This window comes from Schistocerca americana, chromosome 2, assembly GCF_021461395.2.
Source record: "Schistocerca americana isolate TAMUIC-IGC-003095 chromosome 2, iqSchAmer2.1, whole genome shotgun sequence".
Taxonomy (NCBI): Eukaryota; Metazoa; Arthropoda; class Insecta; order Orthoptera; family Acrididae; genus Schistocerca; species Schistocerca americana.
In genome coordinates, this window is record NC_060120.1 from 327,721,069 (window position 1) to 327,744,523 (window position 23,455).

The 23,455-nt window shown below is 44.4% G+C and overlaps 1 non-coding gene across 1 annotated transcript; it reads right to left on the reverse strand.

The window, feature by feature from the left end:
• Positions 1-16,571: 16,571 nt before the first annotated feature.
• Positions 16,572-16,645, reverse strand: Trnat-ugu. Its single transcript has one exon. It is a non-coding gene; the product is annotated as a tRNA-Thr (tRNA).
• Between the last annotated feature and the right edge of the window lie 6,810 nt (positions 16,646-23,455).

Consider the following 23,455-nt stretch of genomic DNA (forward strand, 5'->3'; position numbering starts at 1 on the left):
CTATTAAATGCAAAGGAGAGAGCAGATAGATGGAAAGATTATATTGAAGGCCTCTATGAGGAGGAAGATTTGTCTGATGTGATAAAAGAAGAAACAGGAGTCGATTTAGAAGAGATAGGGGGTCCAGAATTAGAATCAGAATTTAAGAGAGCTTTGGAGAACTTAAAATCAAAAAAAGCAGAAGGGATAGATTACATTCCATCAGAATATTTAAAATCATAGGAGAAAGTAGCAAAAATATTCACGTTGGTGTGTAGAATGTATGAGTCTGGCGACAGACCATCTCACTTTCGGAAAAATATCATCCACACAATTCCGAAGACTGCAAGAGCAGATAAGTGCGAGAATTATCGCACAACCAGCTTAATAGCTCATGCATCCAAGTTGCTGACAAGAATAATATAGGGAAGAGTGGAAAAGAAAACTGAGGATGTGCTACATGACGATCAGTTTAGATTTAGGACAGGTCAAGGCACCCGAGAGGCAATTTTGACGTTGCGGCTGATAATGGAAGCAAAACTAAAGAAAAATCGAGACACGTTCATAGGATTTGTCGACCTGGAAAAAGCGTTCGACAATGTAAAGTGGTGCTAAATGTTCGAAATTCTGCGACAAGTAGGGGTAATCTATAGGGAGAGACGGGTGACATACAATATGCACAAGAACCAAGAGGGAATAATAAGAGTAAACGACCAAGAACGAAGCGCTCGGGTTAAAAAGGGTGTAAGACAGGGACGTAGTCTTTCCCCCATACTGTTCAATCTGTACACTGAAGAAACAATGATGGAAGTAAAAGAAAGGCTCAGGAATGGCATTAAAATTCGAGGTGAAAGGATTTAATGATACGATTCGCTGATGACATTACTTTCCTGAGTGAAAGTGAAGAAGAATTACATGATAAAATGGTTCAAATGGCTCTGAGCACTATGTGACCTAACATCTGAGGTCATCAGTCCCCTAGACTTAGAACTACTTGAACCTAACTAACCTAAGGACATCACACAAATCCATGCCCGAGGCAGGATTCGAACCTGCGACCGTAGCAGCAGCGCGGTTCCGGACTGAAGCGCCTAGAACCGCTCGGCCACCACGGCCGGCGCAGCTGAGAGATGATAAGCCTCGAAAACCATGCACAGACTGCCGGAACACCGGACCTCGACACTAATCCGCCGGGCGGATTCGTGCCGGGGACCGGCACGCCTTCCCGCCCGGAAAGCAGTGCGTTAGACCGAACGACTAACCGGGCGGGCCAGCGGAGGGCTAACAGAGGAGCCTGAGTGAGTGAAAACAAAGACCTACCTTTCGGTGTTGCACACTACAAGTCCAGCCGCATGTACTCGATCTCTTAACCCTCGCATTACCAAGCGGGGTATTCTGACTACCACAGGGTGATTTTTTTCCTATAATAATGTTATCTGAAGGGCCATATGCCTGTGGTTTCATGAATTTGTACAGAAATTATTGACATTGAATTCACATTCACGACTGTCTAATTTTTTTGGCTTTATCATTGTTATTCATGTAATTTATTGGTGGGATTGTGAGACTACAACGCTTGGTATGAAACGTCTTATTTTCTTATTTGCAGAAAAAGAAGATTTTGGGAAACATGTCTATCGTCTTTGTTAAGTTTTGCCATAGATCCAATGTTTGTTATTGTTGCTGGTTACTATCGTTGAGTTGAATTTGACGTTCACTGTTGAGCTGATATTACACGAGTCAGTATTTCATCTGCAAGTAAGGATGTCCAAAGGACTTTCTAGCGAAGAGATCATGGAAATTCTATACGATTCTGATGTCAGTGACGATGAAAATGAATCGGACATTGATAATGAACTGAATGAATATTGGAACCTCTTGACAAAGACCATATCATAGCATCAGATGAAGCTGATGATGAAATAACACAAGACACTACACATTCACGTGAACGAGTAGAAGAAAAAGAAGAGGATGTTGAAGAAGAAGAAGACGAAGACACTGGAGATTTGTTTGTTTCTAGAAGTGGACTACAATTTTCTAGTGAACCTCCAAAAGGTGGTCGGCGTCGACGTCGTAACATTTTGAACGTAACACCTGGCTCCGTGAATGATGGAAAAACAATCAAAACAATAACAGAGTCTTTTTTATTATTTATCTCACCGGAAATCGTGAGCATCACTATAGAAGAAACGAACAGGGAAGTCAAACGAGTAATTTCTTTGTGGAGTGCAACTCATTCTTCGAACAAAACGACATGGAGAGATATAAATGCAACTTAAGTGTACGCTGTATTAGCAATTCTAATAGTAGCTTATCGAACTCAAGGACATTGCACAAGGGCTTCCGGTCTGTGGGGAGGTAATGTTGCCTTTCGGCAACCATTCTTTTCTACTGCCATGTCAAGAAACCGATTTTTGTCTATACTGAAATTCTTGCGATTTGACAACAGAGACACAAGAACACAGAGAATTGAAGAAACCAAGGACAAGCTACAACCCATCAGGGTAGTGTTCGACAAATTTCAATCTAACTTGTGCAAGAACTTCTATCCTTATGAATACGTGACTACTGATGAACGATTAGCAACGTACCGAGGAAACTGCCCTTTTAGGGTTTATATGAAGAGCAAGACTGGCAAGTATGGCATTAAAATTTGGGTTTGTGCTGATGTGAAGACATCTTACCTATTACGGATCTAAATTTACACAGGACAATACTCGGGAAGTGAATCAAGGACAGAGAGTTGTTTTGGATCTGATGGAACCATTTCTGAATAACGGTCATGGTGTAACAGCTGATAATTTTTTCACCAGTTTTCCATTGGCTGCTGAACTACTAGAACGAAACACGACATTGGTTGGTACCTTGCTGATGACCATAGATGTTAAGTCCCATAGTGCTCAGAGCCATTTGAACCATTTGAACCAACGCCACAACGATGTCAAGATTGCAAGAGAAACGAAGATCGGGAAAGAAGATTCAGTTGTCTAATGTGCAAGTGCAAGAAACCTGTTTGTAATATACATAGAGAAGAAGCTGTTACTGTGAAGTGCATGCAGTGCAAAAATGTACTTGACTGAAAAGTTGAAAAAAGTCTTGTGTTATTTTACTGCAGTGACTGTTGAGGTACATAGATTATTAAGTACTGAATTTAGTGAAAGATATAAAAAAAATTTTGTATTTTGTATCTGTGATCTGATTAAATACTTCAAATAACCTGAAAAGCTATTTTCTAATACTAAATAAACCCATTCAATGGAAGTAACAAAATCTGAGAACAAATATTACAATAAAACACAAAACTCTTTTGGAGTAGTCCAAATACCCCGCTTGGTAAAATAGAGGTGTGGAAAAGCTTGGTAACGGGAGGGTTAACCTTGCCTGGTCTTACCTGTTATTGAGCTGCTCATACGCTGCGTTTCCAAACGCGAAACCGATTCTACTCTGACGCAAAGAAAGTCTGGGTGAGGCTGGCACACCATCAAATAAAGAACTAAGTAATCTGGTATGTTGTTGTTGTAGTGGTCTTCAGTCCTGAGACTGGTTTGATGCAGCTCTCCATGCTAGTATTTACTGTCAAAGCCTCTTCCGTTCCCAGTACCTACTGCAACCTACATCCTTCTGAATCTGCTTAGTGTATTCATCTCTTGGTCTCCCTCTACGATTTTTACCCTCCACGCTGCCCTCCAATACTAAATCGGTATATTCATAATATATTGCTAATGCCCTGTGCCCTGCATTAAGGCTGGTGTACATGCGTTACAACAATTGTTCTGTGTGGTGGGTGATCCGCACGAGTTAGGATTGACTCAGGACACTGATAAAGTCCGACGATGGGCAGTTCGTTCTGTGTTGCGGTGAAGTAAGGGAGAGAGTGCCACGGATATGATCCGCAGATTGGGGTGACAATCAGTAAAACAAAGGCTTTTTGCATTGCGGCAGTATCTTCTCACGAAATTTCAATCACTAGCTTTCTCCTCATAGTGCGAAAATATTTTCTTGGCACCCACTTACATAGGGAGAAAAGATCAACATTATAAAATAAGAGAAATCAGATGTCACTCGGAAAATTTAAGAATTCCTTTTTACCACACACTGTTCAAGAGTGTAATGGTAGAGGAATAGTTTGAAGGTGGTTTTATAAACCCTTGGCCAGGCACTGATATGCGAAATGTAGGGTAATCACGTAGAAGTAGATGCAAAATTACGTACAAGTGTAGAATTCAAGGAGCTTCAGCGACCAGATACAGCACCCCCCTTGAGAAGGCCCTTGTGGCTCCAACAAAATAGTTATTCACGTATAAAAAACCACTGTGCAACTGTCTGAAATACTGTATCTGGTATCTGCCACTAAATCTGTGCACTCTCTGCCATGCAATTTCTACTTTCTGCCACGCAGGACTTACAAACGAAACGCCAGGTTAGTTTTGGATATGCTGGCAGTAAGTAACACGTTCGAAGAGATTTTGGGATTGCAGCCGGTCGTCGTAAATTTCACTTCACGTTATTTCGACTGGACACCTGCCAATCATATTCATGTGAGCGATCGAAGACTGACGAAGACGTGCGCTGCGAGTACTTGCCGCGCACGGTGACATATGGACCACACCGCCCGGGAGCAGCGTCCTCGCTGGTGGAACTACAAAGATCAGCTGTCTTCGGCGTTGGCGCTCGCCGAAATTATCAGAGTATTCTGGTGTCTAAGTCGAGAGCAAATCTCGGAGATGACGAGATTCCACTTATCCAGCTGGTAGCCGTTGTCACAGTTCGTTAGGTTTTCCGCGATGCGTATTTAAATAGATTTCTTTACACTGAAGAGCCAAAGAAACTGTTACACCTACCTAATATCCTGTAGGGCTCCCGTGAGCACGCAGAAGTGCCGCAACACGACGTGGCATGGACTCGACTAATATCTGAAGTAGTGCTGCAGGGAACTGACACCATGAATAGTGCAGGGCTGTCCATAAACCCGTAAGAGTGAGAGGGGGTGGAGATCTCTTCTGAACAGCATGTTACAAGGCATCCAGATAAGTTCAATAATGTTCATGTCTGGGGAGTTTGGTGCCCAGTGGAAATGTTTAAACTCAGAAGAGTGTTCCTGGAGCCACTCTGTGGCAATTATGGGCGTGTGTGGTGTCGCATTGACCTGCTGGAAATGCCCAAGCCCGTCGGAATTCACAATGGACATGAATGGATGCAAGTTATCAGACAGGATGCTTACTTATGTGTCACCTGTCAAAGTTGTATCTAGACGTATTAAGGGTCCCCTACCACTCCAATTGCACACGCCCCGCACCATTACAGAGCCTTCACTAGCTCGAACAATCTCCTGCTGACAAGCAGGGTCCATGGGTTCATGATGTCTCCATACCCACACACGTCCATACAACTTCAAACAAGACTCATCCGACCAGGCAACATGTTTCCAGTCGCCAGCAGTCCAGTGTCAGTGCTGACAGGCCCAGGCAATGAATAAAGCTTTGTGTCGTGCAGTTGGGGTTGGGTTGTTTGGGGGAAGAGACCAAACAGCGAGGTCATCGGTCTCATCGGATTAGGAAAGGACGGGAAAGGAAGTCGGCCGTGCCCTTTCAAAGGAACCATCCCGGCATTTGTCTGGAGCGATTTAGGGAAATCACGGAAAACCTAAATCAGGATGGCCGGACGCGGGATTGAACCGTCGTCCTCCCGAATGCGAGTCCAGTGTGCCGTGCAGCAATCAAGGGTATACGAGTGGGCCTTCGGCTCCGAAAGCTCATATCGATGATGTTTCGTTGACCGGTTTGCATGCTGGCACTTGTAGATGGCCCAGCATTGAAATCTGCAGCAGTTAGCGGAAGGGTTGCACTTCTGTTACGTTAAACGATTCTCTTCAGTCGTCGTTGGCCCCGCTCTTGCAGGACCTTTTTTCAGCCTCACCGATGTCGAAGATTTGATGTTTTGCTGGATTCCTGATATTCGTGGTACACTTGTGAAATGGTCGTATGGGAAAATCCCCACTTCATCGCTACCTCGGAGATGCTGTGTCCCATCGCTCGTCCACCGACTGTAACGCCACGTTCAAACTCATTTATATCTTGATAACCTTTTTTTTTTTAAATTTAGAGATGGAACCCCTCCACGTCCACACCGGCAAGATGGCCATCGCAAAAGGTCTACTGCCATCTCTGCAAAAGGGTTGGTTTTCACTAGAGTAAGGTCTCGCAGGATGTGGGTACGGCCATGTTTGCTTATGTCTGGTTGAGGTTAACCATTCGCGCCCATCTGGAGATAGATTGGGTCGAAAGTTGAACAAAGTGTAGTAGCTACACGTATGTATAGAGAGGCAATTGAAATCCACAAACATCAATACAATTTTAATCGTAAAGAAGAAGGATTAAAATTGGATAAGATATGGCGGTCGACGTTGCATCAATCACGTGACAATCGATTGTCTGCAATCGAGAGAACAGACGATAGCCAGAGATAGCTGCACATCGACGCCACGTGACGTGTGGTGGCGCCCCCTACGATCTCTATATAAGCGGCGCCCCCAGCTCCTAGCAGCCAGTCGTCGACTCACCTCGGAAGATGTTCTCCGTAGTTGAGAACGAAACGTCAGGGAGAAGAAGTTCTACAGATCGACCACGGCAACTCAGCCCGGAAGAGTTTACTGATAAAGACGCCGGCCGTGAAAGCCTACATGGAATGAAAGTGTAGTAGTTTGATGGGCAGAGAGAGAGAGAGAGAGAGAGGGACGGGGGGGGGGGGGGGGGGGGGGGAGTGCCAAGGCAAGAGCCAAGAGGAAAAAAATAGCCTACTATTGTAGTAGCAGTAACCGATCTAATAACTGTGCCAGACACTTGTCGTCTTATGTAGGCGTTCCCGACCGCAGCGCCGTATTCTGCCTGTTTATATATCTCTGTACTTGAATATGCGTACCTATATCAGTTTCTTTAGCCCCTCAGTGTAAAACTGGGAGTATTTTGACTGCAGCTCCAACAGTGTCCAGCAGATATTGACTTCTACCACATGGCATTGAAACTACATATACTCGAGCCATTTGACGCCACCTGTCTCGCATGTGACGCAGACTACATGTCCAATCACCGCTGTAACATCCCATTTGAAGAAAAATTATGCGACGCGCCACGCCTCACCGTAGAGAAAATAAGAGCCAAAACCGTAGCACCTAACGTAATATAGCACAAACTGTCCGACACAGTAAGCGGAGGTCCAACAGGGGAGGGGTGAGTGAGTGAAAACACAAACTTTCGGTGTTGCAAGTCCAGCCGCACATACTCGGCCTCTTAATCTTACCTGCTCTTACTTGTTACTCAGTTGTTCATACGCTGCGTTCCCATATGCGGCATCAATTATGCTCTGACGCAACGAAACACTGGGTGAGGTTAGAACACCATCAAATAAAGAACAAACTAGTCTGGTACAATTATAATAAAATGCTAAGGCCCTGTGCCCTGCAGTATGGCTGGTCTACATACGTTACAACAATTATGCTGTGCGGTGTGTGATCCGCGTGAGTTAGCATTGACTTAGGTCATCGGAAAAGTCCAACGAGGGGCAGTTAGTCCTGCGTTATGGCGAGATGAGGGAGTGAGTGCCATGGATATGATACCCAAATAGGGATGGCAATCATTAAAATAAAGGCGCTTTGCATTGTGGCAGTACCTTCTCACGAAATTTCAACCACTAGCTTCCTCCTCATGGTGTGAAATATTTTGTTGGCACCCACCTACGTAGGGAGAAAATGGTCATCACAATAAAGTAAGAGATATCAGAGCTTGCACGGAAAATTTGTTTTTCCCATGCGCTGTTCAAGAGATGAACAGTAGAGAAATAGTTTGAAGGTGGTTCAATGAACCCTTTGCTAGGCAATTAAACGCGAATTGTAAAGTAATCAAGTAAAAGTATATGCAAAATTACGTACAAGTGTGCTTATCAGAATTCATGGAGCTTCCGCGACCTAAAACGACACCCCATTCAGAAGGCCCTTATGCCTCCAACAAAATAGTTATTCGCTTATAAAATACCACTGCCTTACTGTCTGACATACTGTTTCTGGTATCTGCCATTCAATCTCTGCACTCTCGGCCATGCAATTTCTACTTTCTGCCACGCAGTACTTACAAACGAAACGCCAGGTCAGTTTTGGATCTGCTGGCAATAAGTCACACGTTCGAAGAGATTTCGAGATTGTAGCCGGTCGTCGTAAACCTCACTCCACAATATTTCGACTGGACACGTGCCAGTCATCTTCGGGTGAGTCGTCGAAGATTGACGAAGACGTTCTCCGCTCCGCCTTATTCAGCGCGCAGGGAGTATTGCCGCGCATGCGTCGGCGTCACAGTGACAGAAGGACCACACCACCCGGCAGCAGCGTCGTCGCTGGTGGAACTGCAAAGATCAGCTGTCTTCAGCGTTGCCGCTCGCCGAAGTCTTGGGAGTGATCTGTCGTCTTCGTCTGGAGCAAATCTCGGAGATGACGGGATCCCACCCATTATCCAGCTGGTAGCTGCTGTCAGGGTTCATTAGGTTTTCCGCGATGTGTATTTCAACGGATTCTTTTATAATGGTGTCCGAAAAGATGTTGCTGTGGCCAAAATTAATGTTTTGTCACACTCCATTAAATCTGTTGTAGATACAATGCTCTGCATTTGCAGACTTGGTGGGTTACAGAGGGCGGATGTTCTGTGCAGCGCTCTTCCACTGTGTATGTTGTTTGTCCCATATAGGCCATACTACAATCGCCATGCATTTTGGAAATTCCCTACTTCCCTAATAACAAATTATGCTTCACTGATCCCGGCAGGTCCGAAATCTTACACTACTGGCCATTAAAATTACTACACCACGCCGGCCGGCGTGGCTGTGCGGTTTAGGCGCTTCAGTCTGGAACCGCGTGACCGCTACGGTCGCAGGTTCGAATCCTGCCTCGGGCATGGATGTGTGTGATGTCCTTAGGTTAGTTAGGTTTAAGTAGTTCTAAGTTCTAGGGGACTGATGACCACAGATGTTAAATCCCATAGGGCTCAGAGCCATTTGAACCATTTTTTGCTACACCACGAAGATGAAGTGCTACAGGCGCGAAATTTAACCGACAGGAAGAAGATGCTGTGATGTGCAAATGATTAGCTTTTCAGAGCATTCACACAAGGTTGGCGCCGGTGGCCACACCTCCAACGTGCTGACATGAGGAAAGTTTCCAACCGATTTCTCGTACACAAACAGCAGTTGGCCGGCGTTGCCTGGTGAAACGTTGTTGTGATGCCTCGTGTAAGGAGGAGAAATGCGTACCATCTCGTTTCCGACTTTGATAAAGGTCGGATTATAGCCTATCGCGACTGCGGTTTATCGTATCGCGACATTGCTGCTTGCGTTGGTCGAGATCCAATGACTGTTAGCAGAATATGGAATCGGTGAGTTCAGGAGGGTAATACGGAACGCCTTGCTGGATCCCAACGGCCTCGTATCACTAGCAGTCGAGGTGACAGGCATCTTATCGGCATGGTTGTAACGGATCGTGCAACCACGTCTCGATCCGTGAGTCAACAGATCTGCATGAACAGTTCGACGACGTTTACAGCAGCATGGGCTATCATCTCGGAGACCATGGCTGCAGTTACCCTTGACGCTGCATCACAGACGGGAGCGCCTGCAATGGTGTACTCAACTTCGAACCTGGTTGCACGAATGGGAAAACGTCATTTTTTCGGATGAATCCAGTCTGGTCAATGGTGCCCGAGCAACTGACTCGTCACAATACGCCAGTCACTACTCTTGATGAATTGTGGTATTGTGTTGAAGCTGCATGGGCAGCTGCACCTGTACACGCCATCCAAGCTCTGTTTGACTCAATGCCCAGGCGTATCAAGGCCGTTATGACGGCCAGAGGTGGTTGTTCTGGGTACTGATTTCTCAGGATCTATGCACCCAAATTGCGTGAAAATGAAATCACATGTTAGTTCTAGTATAATATATTTGTCCAATGAATTCCCGTTTATCATCTGCGTTTCTTCTTGGTGTAGCAATTTTAATGGCCAGTAGTGTAGATGGTTGGCGGAAAATAACTTTCACCTGAAAATTATTAAGTATTCTTCCTATATTGAAGGAAATATTTCCAACGAAGGGAAGAAAAACTAGGTGCATTCTCCTTGTCCAGTTCCCGGATATAGGTTTTAGCTGAGAATGTCCTGTTAATCTGCCAGGTAGAGTATTTATTGTCTCTGAACACTGTCTTTATAATACAAGCTTTTTAGGCAAACTGTCCACATCCTACACAGCATGGGCTGTGTGTACAAGGGTTTTATGCGGACGCATAGTTTGGGATTGGTGATAGCAACATGAAGAGTGCAAGTACAAATCAGTGTGAGTGGGCTTACGGTAAACAGATGATCCCAGAGAGCCATCGCTCCTCTGTGTAACTAAAGCTTCAGGAATGGGACACAACCACAGTTCTCTAATTCCACAGTAAATTGAATGTTCTCATGAAAGGAGTTAACATGATGTAAAAACGCTGTTAACTTATCTTCCCCGTGGGACCACACTATGAAAGTATCACCCACGTATCTCTAAAAACAATTGTTTTAAGAACCGCAGTTTTTCCTCAAAATGCTACATAAAAAAGTTAGCCACCAAGGGAGACAGGGAGTTTCCTATGGCGACGCCGTCAGTCTGTTCAAAATATTCTTGGTTAAACATAGAAGAGCTTGAGGAAAGAACGTGCCGAAGCAAAGCAGTGATGCTCGCCCTAAACGGGCGGTGTGGTCCTTCCGACGCAGGTGCGGCAGTGCTTCCAACGCGATGAGTAAGGCGGAGCGGGAAACGTCTTCTACATCTACATCTACATTTACATCAACATTTATACTCCGCAAGCCACCCAACGGTGTGTGGCGGAGGGCACTTTAGTGCCACTGTCGTTACCTCCCTTTTCTGTTCCAGTCGCGTATGGTTCGCGGGAACAACGGCTGCTGGAAAGCCTCCGTGCGCGCTCGAATCTCTCTAATTTTACATTCGTGATCTCCTCAGGAGGTATAAGTAGGGGGAAGCAATATATTCGATACCTCAACCAGAAACGCACCCCTCTTGAAACCTGGACAGCAGGCTACACCGCGATGCAAAGCGCCTCTTTTGCAGAGTCTGCCACTTGAGTTTGCTAAACATCTCCGTAGCGCTATCACGCTTAACAAATATCCCTGTGACGAAACGCGCCGCTCTTCTTTGGATCTTCTCTATCTCCTCTGTCAATCCGACCTGGTACGGATCCCACACTGATGAGCAATACTCAAGTGTAGGTCGAACGAGTGTTTTGTAAGCCACCTCCTTTGTTAATGGACTACATTTTCTAAGGACTCTCCCAATGAATCTCAACCTGGCACCCGCCTTACCAACAATTAATATTATGTGATCATTCCACTTTAAATCCTTCCGTACGCATACTCCCAGATATTTTACAGAAGTAACTTCCACCAGTGTTTGTTCCGCTATCATATAATCATACAATAAAGGATTTTTCTTTCTATGTATTCGCAGTACATTACATTTGTCTATGTCTTCCATGGCTCACCTGAAGGCGACTGGCAGGTTTCCAGTGGAAATATCGTGGAGTGAAGTTTACGACGACCGGCTGCAATCCCGAAATCTCTTCTAACAATTAATTCGCCGAGTAAATTTAAAATTTCACAAGCCACACGTTATTCTTAAAGACTCAAAATAACCTAAACACACATTCACGACCAGAGGACCATCAGCAACGATGGACTGACAACACTGAGACAGCGTACAACTAGATAATCGACATCGTCCAACTTATCTACAGTCGACTTTCCGCGCCGCGTTCTGTACCCCGCCATGACTTCCCGTCTTCAGGAGCTCCATCGCCTCACCGTGAAATAATGAATATTGGCGGCTGCCACCCGCTACTGTCAACTCTGATCATAGTGCTTAATCAAAATTAAAATATCTCCTGATTTCAGGCTAGGGTCACGATGTGGCTTGCGTCACACTCTCTTAAATAATAACCCGCACACATAAAGCTTATGTTCCGAACGGTTTAACTGTTGGAGTTGCAGAACACAGGAGCTTGAAATGAGCGAGGTCAGTGAGAGGACGTATCACTGTCACGTCTCAGTATCACAGTGCGTATAACTCGAGATGCAGGTGACAGCTTCCCATGTTTCTCACTCTCAAGGTTGATCCCAGGTTTAAAAAGACCGAATTACTCTTATTAAAACATACACAGGGAAACCGTTATCTGGAACATAGCTTACGTCAGTAACCGGCGCCTGATATTACGTTGAACTGACCCATAAAGGCTTACAGCGGTCAGTGTACTCAGCACACAGCTTTTGTGTTACACTCATGCTCATAAATTAAGGATATGCTAATAAATGGTGATACAACGCTCTGGTGGGCGGTTTGCGGGTTTAAATCATCTCGGGGTATGACCATGCGGTCGTTGCACGGTGGCCCTGGCAGCAGTCCACATACGCAGAGATGTGTTGGTGCATGTCAGAGTACGGTGCAGCGAGTAAGTGTGCAGACGTTTTCAGATGTGCTAATGGTGACTGTGTGTTGAAAATGGAACAAATAACACATATTGATGACGTTATGAGGGGTAGAATACTAGGGCGACTGGAATCTGGTCAAACACAGCAGGTCGTAGCACGGGCCCTCCGTGTGCGAAAAAATGTGATCTCAGGATTATGGCAACGATTCCAAACGTATCCAGGCGCTATAGTACGGGACGTCCACAGTGTACAACACCACAAGAAGACCGATATCTGACCATCAGTGCCCGCAAACGGCCACAGAGTACTGCAGGTAGCCTTGCTCAGGACCTTACCGCAGACACTGAAACGGTTGACTCCAGACACACAGTCTACAGACGACTGAACAGACACGGTTTATTCGCCCGGAGACCTGCAAGGTGCATTCCACTGACCCCTGGTCACAGGAGAGCCAGTAAAGCCTGGTGTCGAGAACACAGTACATGGTCATTCGAACAGTGGTCCCAGGTTATATTCACGGACGAGTCCAGGTATAGTCTGAACAGTGATTCTCGCCGGGTTTTCATCTGGCGTGAACCAGGAACCTTGAAAGGGACCTGTATGGAAATCGTGGTTTGATGGTATGGGGTGGGATTATGATTGGTGCACGTACACCCCTGCATGTCTTAGAGAGAGGAACTGTAACAGGTCAGCTGTATCGGGACGTCATTTTGAACCAGTATGTCCGCCTTTTCGGCGGTGCAATGGGTCCCACCTTCCTGCTGATGGATGGTAACGCACGGCCCCACCGATCTGCCATCGTGGAGGAGTACCTTGAAACAGAAGATATCAGGCGAATGGAGTGGCCTGCCTGTTCTCTAGACCTAAGCCCTATCGAGCACGTCTGGGATGCTCTCGGTCAACGTATCACTGCATGTCTTCAAACCCCTATGACACTTCAGGAGCTCCGACAGACACTGGTGCAAGAATGGGAGGCTATACCACAGCAGCTGCTCGACCACCTGATCCAGAGTATGCCAACCCGTTGTGCGACCTGTGTACGTCTGCATGGTGATCATATCCCATATTGATGTCGGGGTACATGCGCAGGAAACAGTGGCGTTTTGTAGCACATGTCTTTCGGGACGGTTTTCTCAACTTGTCACCAATACCGTGGACTTACAGATCTGTGTTGTGTGTGTTCCCTGTGTGCCTATGCTCTGCAGTTATCCTTAATTTATGAGCATGAGTGTAGGCAGCCCACCCGAAGCACCTTGTTACCGAGTTTCGGAAAATCATGTGTGCTGGTGTGATTCCCACTGAAACCTTCCCGTCTCCTCTATATTTCTTTTGTTACGCAACTATCCCTTTTACAATAACCTATGTAACCTTCCCTTAGGATTTCTACCTCTTGCTTAATAATAACAAATGAAATCTTCCCTTTGAAATTAATTCTCTTTCTCAATCTTCGCATACAAATTTAATTGCTGCTTATTAAGAATGTGTCGTCGTCGTGGCCCTCAGTCTTTACCTGCAATAACCCAAAACTGTTCCTTACCTTTTTTACTGTTACTGGATCGCCATCTGATTGCTACATCGAACTGCGACATGAATATACTTACTCTGTTTTACTATACTCTATTAGCTGCTGGTGGGCTGTCATAATAAGTGGCTGTACTTATTACCAAAGCTGACGTTATTCTTTAATAGCAAAGCTGACGTTATTCTTTAATTAATTTGACTGAAGTTACGTAATTCATAGTTAAACTTTTTCTTGACAACAATAAAATTTTGCGAAGTTTTACGTTGATGGTTTTTGAGATGGATTATAATCAGTAATGCAATATTGCTGGCAAAAATTAATTATATTCTGAATGAAAGGATTTTACAAACCTTCAAATGGGACTTACTTTTTACAACAATCTTACAACTAGCAATGCGCAAACATACCTTCAGTAGTCTTGAGTTTCTCAAAAAAATTAATTCAATAATATTAGTTCCTCTTAAGATAATAGTTAGCTGATGCCTCTGTACATCCGTTTATAATCTCTTGTAAATCATAGCTGGTGGCTGGCAGGCACACCGCTGCTCTCAACCTCTCGCTTCAGACCTGCTAGCGACTCGCTTCACATCTCGCATACTACAGACTTCCTACGAACGCTAAAGTGCGATCTCTCCCGCCAACAATGCTTTCTGGTGCAGACAATCCTTGCTACCATTACAAAATGTATCAATGCGCGGTCTTTCCCGCTCTTTTCTTAAAATGTATCCATCCGCTGTCTCTCCCGCCCTCTTTAAAATTATATCAATGTGCGGTCTCTCTTGCCAACAATAGTTTGGTGCAGACATTCCCTACTACCACAATTATTTCCAACATGACAAATATTAATTATTCCTACTTAATCCTATTAATAACATACAATAATCTTTCATAAATTGTGGTTTGACAATAGAAATATACACGTATTACACCACATGCTGCTAAATCAACTGAAACAACCGCCTGTATCTACCTTGGTGAAGGACAGTTATGTCAACATACAAATGAGACGATTGGTGAGAGATAGTTCTGCCATGCAGATGAAAAAATTGGTCTGCGAGAATTCTTCACGGGATGTGAAGTCATGCTTTAAATCATACGCTAAGGAGAATGTATCACACCAAAATTTTTGAATGAAAGTACGATCATATGCCGTATAAAGAGAAATTTGTGATTCGGTTGATGATTTCCTGTTACGAAGGACGCAGTATGCTATCTTGGATGGAGAGTCCCCGACAGAGGTAGAACCAACTTCAGTCATCCCCAGGGAAGTATGCTGGAACTGTTACTGTTCATACAGCACTTTAATAACCTGAAGGACAATATTATGAGTAATAGTAACCTTTGACTGTTCGCATTTGATGCAGTTATCAATGATGAAGCACTATTTCTATAAAACCTGCACAAATATTCAGGCAGTTCCTTACAAGTTTCTGAAGTAGTGCAAGAAGTGACAGCTTACTCTAAACGTTCAGAAATTGCGGCCCCTGTGACCGAGCGGTTCTAGACGCTTCAGTCTGAAACCGTGCGACCGCTACGGTCGCAGGTTCTAATCCTGCCTATGGCATAGATGTGTGTGATGTCCTTAGGTTAGTTACCACAGATGTTAAGTCCCATAGTGCTTGGAGCCATTTGAACCATTTTTGTTCAGAAATGTCAAATAGTGCACTTCATAAAACATAAAAACGTAGCATATTATGTCTGCAATATTAATGAATTGTTATGGTTGTGCATAAGTTCGGAGCGTTTTTGTTTTGCATGTTGGTATTCAGATTACTATGGTTTTGTTTATTGATCTACAATGGACGCTACTTAAAAAACACTTTTAAAAAACACTTGTGCAACCGCTTCTAGAGTATTGCTTAACTGTGTGGGGCCCCACAGCAAATAGTTTTAACAAGAGATTGAAGGTATACAAAGACGGGTGGTACGAATAGTCACAGGTTTGCTTGAAACACAAGACGGAGCGATGGAAATACTGAAAAACCTCAATTGGCAGATGCCTGAAGACAGATGCAAACTTTCACATGAAAGGCCACTTACAACGTTTCAAGAACAAGTTTTAAGTGACTATATTAGGAATATACTATAACCTCCTACGTATTGCTTTCATACAACCTGAGAAGATCAGACTAATTACAGTGCACGAAGAGACATTTAAACAGACATTCTTCCACATGCAAATGAAACAGGAAAAACCTAAATACTTTGTGTGACATCACATTTCAATACCAGTCCACAGGCATCATAGCAATGGAACTGCAAGTTTCCGTCTGTTGCCGGTAGCGGTTGTGCAGGATCTGGCGGATCCAAAGGTGCACAACTGCTGAATCACGCCTCCAGCAGTCGTGCACCATGGATGGCCGGCGGCAGCCACTAAACCCACTTACACTTGGAGCGTCATTGCTAAGACATCATCATTCGTATATGAAGATAGTAACTATTCTCGAAAGAATAGATACTATTGATGACGGTGCAGCTTCTCTAGAATGAACGATAATTAATTGAAACCCTCAGCTGCCGACAGATGTTGTTGATATACCTCGATGAGGACAGCTGAAAATGTGTGCCCCGACCGGGACTCGAACCCGGGATCTTCTGCTTACACGGCAGACGCTCTATCCACCTGAACCACCGAGGACACAGACGAATAGCGCGACTGCAGGGACTTATCCGTTTCACGCTTCCCGTGAGACCCACATTTCCAACTGTCTCAGATGTAACGGAGACACATGTTATTTTTTTCCGAATAAAATTGAGCACTTACTTGTTAAACTCCCCATCGCACCCTCCTTAGATTTAGAGGTAAAATGGCCCAGTGGATAGCCCGTCAAAAACTGAACACAGATCAAGCATGAAAACAGGAAGAAGTTGAACTGAACCGTGAAAAAAGAAACAAAATACAAACAGTAGACGATCCAAGCTTAAGATGTGAAATATCAAGTGAATTGCAAGAACCACCGCGTCGTGGTTGCGTGTTCCTAGTGTTAGATTGTGAAGGGAGGAGACCTGTGTTCAAATCTCCCTCGTGCCCACTTTTTATTTTCAAGACTATGAAGTTTCCACGCGGTCTTTGACGTGTCCGTTCTCCTTCTGCAGTCTTCGCAATTGTCATACTATACATTGGTTATACAATGTGAGTCATGCTATAAGAATATGTTACCATCGCGTAGACCTCACGCAGTTATAAAAAGAAAAACACGCAGGTGTGAACTATATTACAACAGGGAAATTCAAGAGTCAAAACTTCCAAAACTCGAACGCAAGAGTCATTTTTATAGAACTTCTGTAGAACAGATATGAGGTAAGTACGTCTGGAGGTCCCTTATTTAAACTTTGTTATTTGCAAACGGACGTTACACCACGACACAAACACAAATCCGAATACAGCGACAATGACAGGTGGACGGTACATAATTTTGTGAAAAAAAAAAAAAAGGCACGAGTGAGATTTTAACACCGTGACCTTCTAACCACAACGCCGTGGCTGTTCAAATTCGCTCGATGTTTTTTACATCTTCAGCTTGGGCCGTTCACTGCTTCTATTTTGCTTCTTTTTTCACAGTTCAGTACACCTTCTTCCTGTTTTCATGCTTGATCTGAGTTCAGATTTTGACTGGCTATCCACTGGAGGAGAGTGCGATGGGGAGTTTCCCTTGTTAGGACATGTCATTAACTGCGAAAGAGTTCACCCATTGCAGTCACATTTGCTTGCTATCCATGACCTTCCACCCTCATGCAATATGCGGGAATTGCAGTCTGTGTTGGGGAAGCCGCGTATTACATCCTATTTATCACTAACGCCGCTTAAATCGAGACTCCTTTGTATCTCTTGCGCAGGTAGAATGCTCCTTTTGCTTCGTCGCAAGTATGTCAGTCTGCTTTTCAGAAGCTGAAAAGTGCTTTGCTTAGTGATCGAAGCCTTATTCCTTTTCATCTGACCAAACCTATGGTCTTGGCTGTGGATGCTTCCTGTTACGGCATCGGTCGAGTTTTGTCGAATAAATTTTGTGCTGTTGTCGGGTCGACTGCCTTTGTTTTGAAGTTGTTGAACAGAGCTCAATGTAATTATTAGTAAATTGAAAAGGAGGGTTTTGCCATTGTCTACAGGGTCACTAAGTTCTATCAGTATAATTCTGGTAGAAAATTTTACTTGGAGATTGACCATAAACCTCTACATTCTTTCCAGAATGATATTTTCACTCTGCAGCGGAGTGTGCGCTGATATGAAACTTCCTGGCATATTAAAACTGTGTGCTGGACCGAGACTCGAACTCGGGACCTTTTCATTTCGCAGGCAAGTGCGCTACCAACTGAGCTACCCGAGCACGACTCACGCGCCCTCCTCACAGCTTCACTTCTATCAGTACCTCGTCTTCTACCTTCCAAACTTTACAGAAGCTCTCCTACGAACCTTGCAGAACTAGCACTCCTGAAAGAAAGGATATTGCGGCGACATGGCCTAGCCACATCCTGGGGAATGTTTCCAGAATGATATTTTCACTCTGCAGCAGTCAGCACTGCTTCGGCAGTTGTTTGAATGGTCCAAAGCTCAAGTACCTCGGCAACATTTGCACTAGGATTTCGCAGGTCCATACTGGAATACGATTTAGCTCCTCATTTTTGACACTTTGAGCAAATTCCCCTTCGTGGTTCGTATGCATTCTACTAGGGTTTTCTCCACTATCTAGGACTTGTAGTCAATGTTTTGCCTCGAAGACTTTCCTGAAGTGATTGCGACTGACAACGGATATCAGTTTGTTGCCGCCGAATTTGAACAGTCTGCACCACCTCCAGCATCACCCACAACACAAGTACATCATTCCACTCACAATCCAACACAGAAACTGAACGCTTTGTGCGAACATTACAGATGTACAGACTTCGGGCCTCCCACACATATAGTATCAAGCTCTGTTGCTTTTCTCGTCTCTCTACCTCTCCCAGCCACACGACGGAGCATTGACGGCAGAGTCGTTACGTGGACGACACCACTGCAACTTGCTACAGTTGCTGCACCCACCACGGCAGGCGGCGCCCATTCTGCCCAGACAGGCAAAGTATCAAACTAACGATTCGGTCTTTTGCAGACTGTATGGCGGACGTAGGCACTTGTAGCGAGGTACCATCTACGTTTGCTTGGACATCCTCTCTTTTTACTGCAGGGCGTGGAAGGATTGCTTAGACGCCACCAGAATCTAATTCGTCCTTGTGAACTGCGTGATCCTGCCGCAGTCTTTGTCCTTTCAGATTCTGTGCCTGCCTGCATGAAGCGGTCCTTACTGCATTTGGCTCCTGCGGTCCCCGCGCCATCAGCACCAGCCCCAGAGCCGATGGAAGTCGACGCCCTTTCACGGTCGTCGTCGCCGTCTCGACAGCCACCGTTGTCTGGGGATGGGCCGCTCTTCCTGTTGGCTCTCCCGATGACGCTTCGGATTCCCCTGCAGTCGTCCTGACGCTTCCGTCTTCGTTTGTTCCTCTGCTTCTGGATGTGAGAGCACACCCACTGCCCAGTTCTTGGCTAATATTTCCGAGCGGGCTCAGAGCGTATGCAGGGATGTGGGCAGGAGCTCGAAACCAGCCGCAGTTTCAGCTTCTGTCTTGTTATTGCCATGTGCATCCAGTTCTCCCCCCCCCCCCCCCCTCCTCTTCCCATAGTCGTTCGCTCATCTGCATTACATGACGACAGTGAGGAAGGTTTGCAGGGGAGGGGCGTGGTATCGTGTATCAGTTCCTCTCCGCAGGTGCCATAGCAGTGGAACTGCAAGTTTCTATCTCACACCAATAGTGGTCGCGCAGGATATGCAGGACCGCTGAGCCACACCTCCAATGGATCTGCACCACGAGCGCCCTCTGCTGCTGCAGTATGTGGGATATCCAGTGGCAGACACTGAACCCCTTACACTTGGGGCCTCATCGCTTAGACACCATCGTTCGTGCTTAGTATAACGAGCCTCATCCTAGTTGCTATTGCATGAGCTGAACTCTAACTCTTGCTGTATTCTTTGTGATGAGTTGTCGTATGACTGGAGCAATACAAGTTAAGTAAATCTTCTGTTTGTTGCGTTAACTTGCTCGTTAATCATTTCTGCTCCTGTTCAGCTTTCCTATGACGACAGTTGCCATACCACTCTGCAGCCCACCTCTCCTTACCTCTGTATATGAAGTCGTACACAACACATTGTGCAATGAGATGTACCCTGTGCCACGTAATTCACGAAGATTCGTGGAGTACGGATGTAGGAGTAGATGTAGTTTATGAGTATACAGACACGCTGTTAGGTTTGGAACTCTGACCTGATAACACGGACGACAATATGTTCAAATGTTTGTGAATATTGGAATACTGTAAGTTAAAGCGCACTTTTACACGTCAGTTGTCTACTTTATTAATTAATTGAGTTTCAGAATCTGGAGTCATCATAAATTATTTCATTGACAGTAAAAGTTATCTTTAAAATACTTTTTGTTTTATTTGATTTGATTTAAATAAGAGAGAAGATAATTCATATTATTTGCGAGCTGGACTCTCAGTTAAACAAGCACTATAGTCACATGGAATAAATTTCTTTTATTTCACGTCTATCGTGAAAAATTTGTAGGTCCTGAGACTACCGGTTTCGGTCAGCAATGACATTCTTCAGATCTTTACATATGTGTGATGCAGGTGGCACTGATTTTGTGTTTAGCATTTGACGATGCCACTTTGGCTGCAGTATATTATAAAACAGATGACCGAAACAGATAGTCTTAGGACCTACAAGTTTGTGACCATAGACGTGAAATAAAAGGAATATATTCCATTTTCGGGCCACTGTTCCATTCGCGAACATGTCGCAGCTCGTGAAAGACGGTCATATAGAACATTGCATTCAGTAAGATATTTACCACCTTCTCACTTACGTGAAGGCGACGTAGTGTGTTTGCCCTTAACTGTTTTTTTTCTGTTATCTGCTTGCTTCCTTTTGCCGTCGTGGCTTATCAGATATCACATGCAGTACATTAACTGATACGCGGTGTTTGGCTAATAGTCAGTGTCAAGTTTTTATTTAATTCAATTGAGCAGTAGAAAATTTTATACGTTTCTTAAGTGCAGGTTCTATACGCTTCCGGGCGGTTCTAGGCGCTTCAGACTGGAACCGCGCGACTGCTACGGTCGCAGGTTCGAATCCTGCCTCGGGCATGGATGTGTGTGATGTCCTTAGGTTAGTTAGGTTTAAGTAGTTCTAAGTTCTAGGGGACTGATGACCTCTGATGTTAAGTACCATAGTTCTCAGAGCCATTTGAACCAATCACACGCTTGACCATGATCGACAACGGTACTATACACACTTCCTGAAAGACGTATATGACACAGAAATTAAATTAAGCTGCAAGGTAAATTAACCTCTAAAAAAAATTACACTTCTCACCGGTGCAATGGAACCTTCATAGAATGTTGCCTACATCTGTGGGACTGAAATCACAAACAGGTCTGACAACATCGACGGAGACCATACGGTTTGTCTTAGTAACCGAAGTCGTTTGTGGATGCTAAAGCGGTGGCACTCGATTCCGAGTTAACTTATTAGAATCCCGTTGGTGGAAGACATTTTTGTCGACAGTATTTGACCAGAAAGGGGAAGAGAGATGGTGACGTACAGTTCTTGATCGCCAAACTCGATATCAATGTCATGGGTAAATTTCAAAACCCCCAAAGCGTTTCACGAAGTGGAAACTTGCGACATTATTGATGATGATCCAACTGCCGGATGTAGACGTTAAGATCGATGGAATTTAGGTGCTTTTAGAGAGAAATAGGCTTTGTGTTGGCACTGGGCTTCGTACTCTTCCTTTCTTTCATTTCCAACATAATCGAAAACAGTACAAACAGAGGGTGGTCAGAAACAGTCTGAAAAGATTGTAAGGGTGTTGCAGGGTACGTTATGGTGAGAAATAATTGTTAAGAAATTAATTCGATTCGTTGCGCATTTTCTGCGTTAATTAGCACTAAAGTTAGCCAATCAGTCCGTTGCGCGCGTAAATTCAAGCGGCCCGCCAGAGACAGTGTCGCAAAACATGTTCTTCGTTTGATTTTATGAAACCAAACAAGAGAGCGATACAAAAACTGGACATGGGACGGTAGTGAGGATCGAACCCAAGCCAGATGCTGAGCAGCTTTGTGAGCTGTCATCTACGCTTTGAGAACAACTGAAACTAATTGTATCTGGCGGGCCGCTTGAATTTGTCCCCGAAACGGCCTGATTGACTAACTTCAATGCTAATTAACTTACAAATTATTTCTCCACATAACCTACCCCGCAAGGTCCTTACAATCTCTTCAGACTTTTTCTGACCACCATGTACAACGTCCCAAGATTAAGGTATCTTCAGAGTTAGCCTCTGAGGCACAGAATTGACGTTCTACACTAAGGAAAGAGAGATGTACTACCGCAAAATCTCAATGTCTCTACGATAGTCAAGTCTCCTAAAATGTTTAGTTTCGAACCAAATAACACCAATTTTACCAACCAGTCCTCGGTACTAGGGACTCACCTGTAAACAAACATGAAGTTTGTGCTTATATAGCACGGCTGAAATACAGTCACAGCCGCTTTGAACAGAACCTGCACCACACAAACATATCACCAACACCACTTTGCTAGTACGGCGAAGTGGATGACAGATCACATACTTGTTGCATGTATCAGCCGGTGGGACCTTACACCAAAGTTGCTAATGAATGTAATGAGTAAGAAATAGCAGTTACCAACATCTGTGACAACATTATTAGCAGCCACAGACTTTTCAGGGCATAAAGAACTTTATGCTTTCCTAACGGAAGCGGAAAGAGAGACAGGAAATTTACAAGTTTCTTTGCCTTTATTTTATGTCAATATCATTAGTGTTTGTTTTACCAATTCCGTTTTTTTATCTGCACCAATGTATGTAACACTGATTTTTTTCGTGAATGATTGTAGGGAGCGTACTAAAAGGCTAACAAAAGAAAGTGTTCCTTCGTATCCCTAAATCAGGGCAACAGAATGTTCTGTTACTTTCTACATTGTTTTCCAATGTATTGTGCAATACGCAACACTAAGTTACTGAAATCAACAAAAACCGAGCAGATTGATTTGGTGGAACGCTGTAGAAATTTGTTCGTCGAAGATCATAACATATCGCTGTCCCATAGTGCGCTATTGAATACTGTGACTTTATTGTCACCAAGAAATGATTGCGATATCAGATACTTTTAGAAACTTCTTCTATGAGTTGCGACAGAGACCGAGAGGCTTTCCTTGTTGCTCAGGTACTGTCAACAATTTATTTATGAAAAACAGTCGGTTTTTATTTGGTGATATGCAAATCTTTTGGTATAAATAATTGGTTCTGTTGCTGAAAAAGTCAGTCCCATATGGCTGTCTGAGTCTTCCTCAACTATTGAGTTTCCTATTATGCTGTACTGTAAGTG